Genomic DNA, 7291 nt, shown 5'->3' on the forward strand with positions numbered 1-7291 from the left:
TAGAGCGTCTGATGGGAAATCATCCGGGCTTTGCCATGTTCTCAGGAGCACATACGAGTGATACCAGCATTCAGACAGAGTCCCTGTGTGTAGCCATGACACTTGTCGCTGGGTAGTTGAGGTGTCTCTGTGCCCTGGAGAGGCTGTGCCCTCTGACTGGGAGGGTGGCACTGGAGGGCAGTTAGAGGTCACAGAGACCTGGGACTGATCACTGACTCTGCCCCTTATGATGGCCTTGGGCAAGTTCCTTAATCTCTCCAAGCCTCAGTTTCCCCTTTTGATAACTCGAGGGAATAATTTGGGGTGAATTTGTGTGTGCTAAATGAAATAATACAAAATACCTCACACAGGAAGGGCACGTAGTAAGGGTTCAGTGAATTTCAGCTGCTGTCATCACCATCATCATCATCGTCATCATCATGAGACAATAAGCACCTCTGGGACCATATTTTACTTATATGTGTGGCCCTAGTACCGCGCATGTGGGCATCGGCGTCCAGAGAACGTGCCTTAAATTAAACAGAGCAAAGACAGACTTTGGCACCCAGTGAGGTTCGGGTAGAATCTGGCTGCCCCCAACCTGAGAAGGGATTTCTTCTGGAAAAATCCCACATGCTCCATACCCAAGTCCCCAGATTGCAGGCTTCCTGCCCAAGCTTCTCACTTGTGGGCTCTAACAAGCCCCATCTTTGACATCTACATGTGATACTTCACACTCAATACCAAGAACCTGGAAATAATGGGCGGGGAGGGGGAGGGTACAAGGAGTGAACCCCCCAGGCACCCAAATAGAGAGAGATCTCTAAAGACATGAGGTCTGTTAAAATCCTGGGCCCAGTTCACTGATTCACGTGCCTGCCACACCTCAGTCGCCACGTGGTGAATGTGTCGGTGGATCGGGCAGAAATCCCTGAACACAGGGCCTGGGGGGACAGTTGGAGGCCCGACTAAAGCCTTCTGCAGGACTGGGGCATTCAGTGCTGGGGTGCAGCACCTCCAAACGTGCCCACGGGCAGGCACTGCCCAGCAAAGAGGTAGCTCTGTGCTAAGCAGGTGCAGAGCCCACCTCCACCAACCCAGTAGCAAGGCCCTGGCTCCTTACAGGTATTTTCAGGAGGGAGGGGACCCCACCTGCCTCTCCACCCACCGAGTCCATTAAACCAGAATGGCCTCTGAGAGAATGCTGAGGAGACCCCTAACCCCTGAACCTCCATGCTCTCATTTCTTCTGATGGATATGCCATGTTTACTCAAATGCTAATTTATTTACATCACATACCCCGCCTAGTTTCTAGAAAGGATCTGAGGTGCCATACAACTATTATCAATACCGTATTAGATTTTTAAAATTAAAATTACATACTGGGAACAGAAAAGCAAGTCATCCCCCAAAATAATAACTTGGGGCCAATATTTTCATCGCAACAGAATGAGAAAGGTCACTCTGAGTTTACAAGGTGGAACAGAGAAAAATAAAGCCCTGCAAGATTGATGTGATCACATCAAACTTTTTATTGGTTATATTTACATGTCTAGCTGGCTTTAGGAGAGATCCCATGATAGAAGAGCAAAAATACATAATTCATGACAACAGAGATCAAATCTGGGACCTCATTATCAGTGTTGGAACATTTTTACTTTTATATATGGACTGTACTTCTCCTCATCTGAAAGTAATTTTAGTTAACATGAGACTAAAGGTATATTTGAGCACTGGGTGTTGTATGTAAGGGATAAAATCACTAAATTCTAGTCCTAAAACTAATGTTACACTACATGTTAACTAACTGGAATTTAAATAAAAACTTGAAACAAACAAACAAACAAAAACCTCCTAAAGATAGATTCAACAAACTGCAAGATCAGGAATAGAGAAAACAGAAATGAAGATGTGCTAACTATATAAGAATTAATAGATGCCTCTTCAGGGCAGAAACTATGTATATGTCTTTCTCATCAGTTTGATGTAACGGAGCTCTGATTACATCCTTGGCACCTATTATGTGTGATTATTTGAACAAGCTAATGAATACTGTGACTGAGAGTCAGATTTGCCTTTGAGCTTCCCAGTAGCTGGAGCAAAAAGAGACACAGCCACTCCACAGATATTTTTGTGCTAGCACTGGAGTTGCAGTTGTGATTTGAGTAAGTAAAAAAAGAAGGCGTATGCTTCATCCTCAGAGCTCTGGATCCCTGTGCCCACGTGTATGCCCAGTGAGCCTTTCCACCCCGCCCTGCAGCATAGTGCCCTGCACAAAATGAATCTATGCTGCGTGAATACATTAATGAGATCGTTTTTTTAAAAAAAGATTCTTTGATGCATCTAAAATATAACAATTCCCACCTTTCGTATCCTGTACATAATTTATGTACCACCCTTTTTGAACCTTGAAGGATGGAGAAAAGACTTGTCAGGAGGTTTTTGAAAGTGAAGACATTCCAGGCAGACTGCCGGGCTTGAGTGAAAGCACAAAGGGCAAAAAGCCAAGGTGAGCCAGAGGATCTCTGTGAACACAGGGACGTGGGCCAGCCGGGAGGCCTGAATACTGGACCTCAGAGTTTATCACTCTGAAGACAACAGATAGCCTTTGAACGCTTTGGACTGGAGGAGTAAAATAATCAGGAGTATGGTCTAAGATGACGACATCTGGTAGCAGTGTGGCTGATAATTCAAAAGAAGAAAGGGGAAGTAGAACAGATAGACTTTATTATTCTAGTATAAGTAAGAAATGCAGGGCTTGGGCCAGGGCAGGGACCACAGAAATGAAGTCAAGGGGCATGCATGTAAAAGACATCTCAGAAATCGAGTCAACAAAGCTCAGTGTCCACTTAGTTGGGAGGTGAGAACAGCAGAAGGAGAAAAGGCATCAAAGAAGCTTTGGGGGATGGGGGCACAGACACAGAAGTGGGAAATGCACAAGAAGAGCAGGAGCATGGGGATGCAAGACGTTTGGTGACTTTTCAAAATGTTTTCACATTCATTATCTCATTGATTTCATATGCAAGTAGAGAGAGATCCACCCTGAACATCAGCCTGAAAAGTACTCTGCCCCTGTCTGGAGCTGCCAAGTCCCAGTGACTAAACCTTTGCCTCGGATCCTTCTAACCACAGCAGGGCACTCACCTGAGGTGCCTTGCCCATTCTGGGCATCACGGAGTCCTCGCAAGGACTAAGCCGTCCCGTCCTGGTTCTGTGCCAGCAGCAGCTAAAAGCCAGGTAGTGAAACACTCCGGCCTGCCATGCTTGCCAGGAACATGGATGGGTGTGCCCCAGAGTTCAGCCAGAGTCTCCCAGAACATCTGGGCAGGGTGGGGAGGGAGGAGCACAGCCATCAGTTTCTTTAGCGACTCATCTTTCTTCCCACTGGGTAGCAGGCTTTGGCTCCACCACCGACTCACTCCCAGGCCAGGCGGTGACTTCTGCCCAGGCTGTATCTTCTCCCCTGAGCAACGGGGCAGAGGACTGCTCCCCTCCTGGAGGCAGGGCCTGGATGAGAGGCCTCCCCGGGGTACCTGGCTGAGCCTCAGCAGGATGGGTCTACCGATTTCATAAAGAGAAGAAACATTGACCTGGTCACAAAAACTTAGCCCTGCGAGGGACCGGAGGCTCAGCTAGTCCAACCCCCCCATTTCACAGACCGGGGACCCCCAGTCTGTAGCCACTGCTGGCCCACGCCCTGTTTGCTGTGGGTCCTCTGAGGGATCCCCCCAGCCCCAGAAAAGTACAAATTTCTTCTCACACACTGCCCCCCACGGACTTTCCAGGCCTCATCCCCCCCACTCCCCTTCTCTTCTCTGCCCTCAATCACTCAACCCCAGACACCACCCCCTACCCTAGCAGCGATGCAGACATTGCCCAGACGCTTGCCAGCACGCCCCTACACCCCCGTGCTGGGGCGCAGGCCCCGTCCTCAGCCAGCAGTCCCCCTCCCTTCCTCCTCTGGCCAGCCGAATACCTACCTCTTCTGCTCCTGGACGAGGTAATTAGCACTTCGTCTGGATCCCTTCACGGGCTCTTTAGCATTTACCACATGGTATTACCAGCTTTCCTTTATATGCCCTCCTCCTTCACTGGAAACACACACATCTGTGTCTTCTGGAACCTTGTGTCCTCACAGCCCGGCAGTCAGGTCCTGCTGACAGGTGGGGAGGCAAAAGGGAAGAGGCAGATGGAGAGATAGGGCTCACAATCAGGGAATAAAAACGGATGCAGTGAAGTGTGTCCCCCACATCCACCAGGTATTCAGTTCTTGGGCATTTTTTCCAAGCTTCTGTACACACACCAAAGACAACACAAACAGATCCACGCCCTACTTTGTAACCCAAAAGGTAACACTGCCCTCAACTTTTTTTCCACCAAAGCCCTTTAAAATCCTGCAGAGTTCTTCATATGTACCCTGTCTCCATCTGAATCTCCAGTTTAAATATCCATGAGACAAAAGAAACCATACACGTTGAATATAAGTTGTAATACAGTGCTGCTTGCTTTTGAAAAGGATGGTGTTTCTGGGAAACCATGTAAAAAATCACACTGTCATTAAACCCATCATATTCTCAGTGCATTGAGGGCGTGTGTTATTTAAAGATATCTGGAGTGATTCTTCTCATCAGTGATGAAATGGTAGACTACGCTACTCTTCAAACTATGTATTAGGTTCAGATGGACAGCACAATTTGTTAGAACCCAGCACCACACATTTAAGTGAGAATAAGTTTCTCTGTCTCGTTAAAAAAAAAAAAAAAAAGGTGGAAAATTTAAAGCCAGAGTTTCTCCCACAGAAACCCCCTCAAACCTGCAAAGAAGGGCACAGAAAGCTCAGGCTGACCTCACGGCCTGTGGGCTCCTGTAGGTACACAGCTAACTTTCTAGAACTTGCAAGGTAGTACAGAAGCCGCTTGGATGATTTTAGCTCACAGTGGCACCACCGAACTGTTGAATACTGTAAATCAAGGGTCCATCAACTCTAGCCATGGGCCCAATCCAACTCACCGCCTGTTTTTATAAGGCTTGCAAGCCCAGAATGATTTTTATATTTTTAAATAATTTCATAAAATCAAAAGGAGATTAATATTTCATGACAGGTAAAAATTATATGAAATTTAAACTTCCGTGTCACTAATAAAGCTGTATCTGAACACAATCTACCCTTTTGTTTGGTTACCGTCCATGACCACTGTCCCCCTAAGACAGCAGAGTGAATCACTGAGACAGACACAGCACGGTCGCAAGCCTCAAGTATTTACTATCTGGGCCATTTACAGAGAAGGTCTGCACCCTGCCCCACTTTAAAAGATACTCCAAGGCCCAAAGCCTATGTCTAGATGAGATAGGCTTGTCTTTTAGCTTTGGGTCTCTGCAGCTGGCCAAACAGGCCATTGGGTTCTTTGCGCAGTGGATCTGGATCTCAGTGATGAGACTTTCATCCCTTTTGAAGAAAGTCACCGTCATCATGAACCAGTGACTCCTCATTGACATCAGAGAATCAAACTGACCTTTCCAAGCCAACTCCCTCCTTACTCCTGGAGTTCAAGGTGGGCAGGTGAAGTCCTACCAAGGGCAGGTCACATTGCCCTCATGCAGAACCGCAGGTGTCCACAAGAGGGAGGCAGCACTCCTGTTTGCATTCCCAGCTTGGCAGAGCAGCCCCAAAGACCTCGTGTCTTCAAGCCCGCACAGAACTTTCTCTGGATTGATAGCCGAACTGAATAGAAACCAGAGTATCCGAGAATGGGGCCATCTTACTGTGCAGGAACCACATAAGCCTCCTGTCCCAGGCAGCCAGTCTGACATCTTAGGGGTCGATCATCAAACCTATTAGTCTTGAAGTATCAGCAATAAAAAAAAGAAAGGAAAAAAAAAATACTGGTTGAGTGTCTCTCCCTTGCCCTTGCCCACACCTGACCCCCTCTGCTATTCTAGTCAAGCACACTGTGCCAGTCTAAAATCACCCTTGCAATGCTGGGGCTAGGATTCTGTACATTTCTGTTTTTCTGTTTTTCCGGATGACTCCATGTTAGGCTTTGCCAAGTGAAGATGGTGGAAGAAGGGATTTACCTCCTCCTGGAAGTTTGCCTCTTTGGGCTTCCTTGCTGCTATCTGTGGCTCTGAGAGATGCCCCAGCAATATTTTCTCACCCCAGTAATAGCAATGCTGAAGGCCATCTGCATCCCCCCAATACCACACAGCTAGCTCCCCGGTGTCTACGTCAGAGACAAACCAGCTGGCCATGCCCCACCCTCAGAGGTCTGGGTCCCAGGTCCACCAGGCCAATCCTCCAGGGTTCTAATTTTATATTTTTTATTTATTTTAGGGGAGGGCGGTGCAGAGAGGGAGAGAGAATCTCAAGCAGACTCCATGCTGAGCTCAGAGCCCAACGTGGGGCTCGACCCCAGGACCCTGAGATCAGGACCCTAGCTGAAACCAAGAGTTGGACACTGAACTGACTGAGCTCCCCCAGGCACCCCCCCCAAGGTCCTAATTTTTATAATTCCTCCTTCTTCCCTTTGACCCCCAAGTCCTACAAGTGGTAGGGTCTCCTGTGATTGCTAGTGTTCTCTTCCTGCCTTTTCAGTGACCTAATTGACAATGTGATGCCTAGTTAACTATTGTTTATATTAAATTCTCACTGTTTAAGTAACTGGGGTGGCTTCTGTCCCCTACTGGACTCTAACTGATACACAACTTTGCTCAAGTCTAAAACTAACAAGAGATTCTTGGATCACAGAGGCTCCTATAGCCTGCCTGGAAAATTAAGTCTATAAACGCCTCGTGTGCATTTAGATGGAAAAGACACTGGTTGGAAGCTGAGAAACAGGCACAAACCACCCGCTCGGGTCTCATCCTCCTGGGGCCTCCGCTCAGCCTCAGACCCTAGCGCCCTCTTGTCCTTCTCCAGCCAGGCAGCTCCACACCTGTGCGTGCTGGGGGACAGGGGAGGACTCTCACCCAGCCCCTCAACCCCCTCATCCAGACGGAGGAACCCCGGAAAAATAAAAGTACCCACTGCCCCACGATGGCCTGGTGAGAAAGGGTCAGACTCTCGCGGGTCTTCGCAATTGTTTCTGGGCTGGCAGAGAACAATTCTCAGATACAACTTCTTTCCAGGCGGCACCACACCTGGGGAAGGAGAAAGAAGCCACAGTGGGCACGAGAGAAGGGGACACAGAATGCCTGCTGGTTCAAAAAGAACCAAATGGCAAGGAAAGAAGACACCTTCATGTCAGGAGCTCATGTGCAGCTGATGGGATCTTGGCAAAGATTATTTCCCAGTGTTGGAAAAAATTAAAATTAA

This window comes from Mirounga leonina, unplaced genomic scaffold (genome assembly GCF_011800145.1).
Source record: "Mirounga leonina isolate KUSES-001 unplaced genomic scaffold, KU_Mleo_1.0 Mir_154, whole genome shotgun sequence".
Lineage (NCBI taxonomy): Eukaryota > Metazoa > Chordata > Mammalia > Carnivora > Phocidae > Mirounga > Mirounga leonina.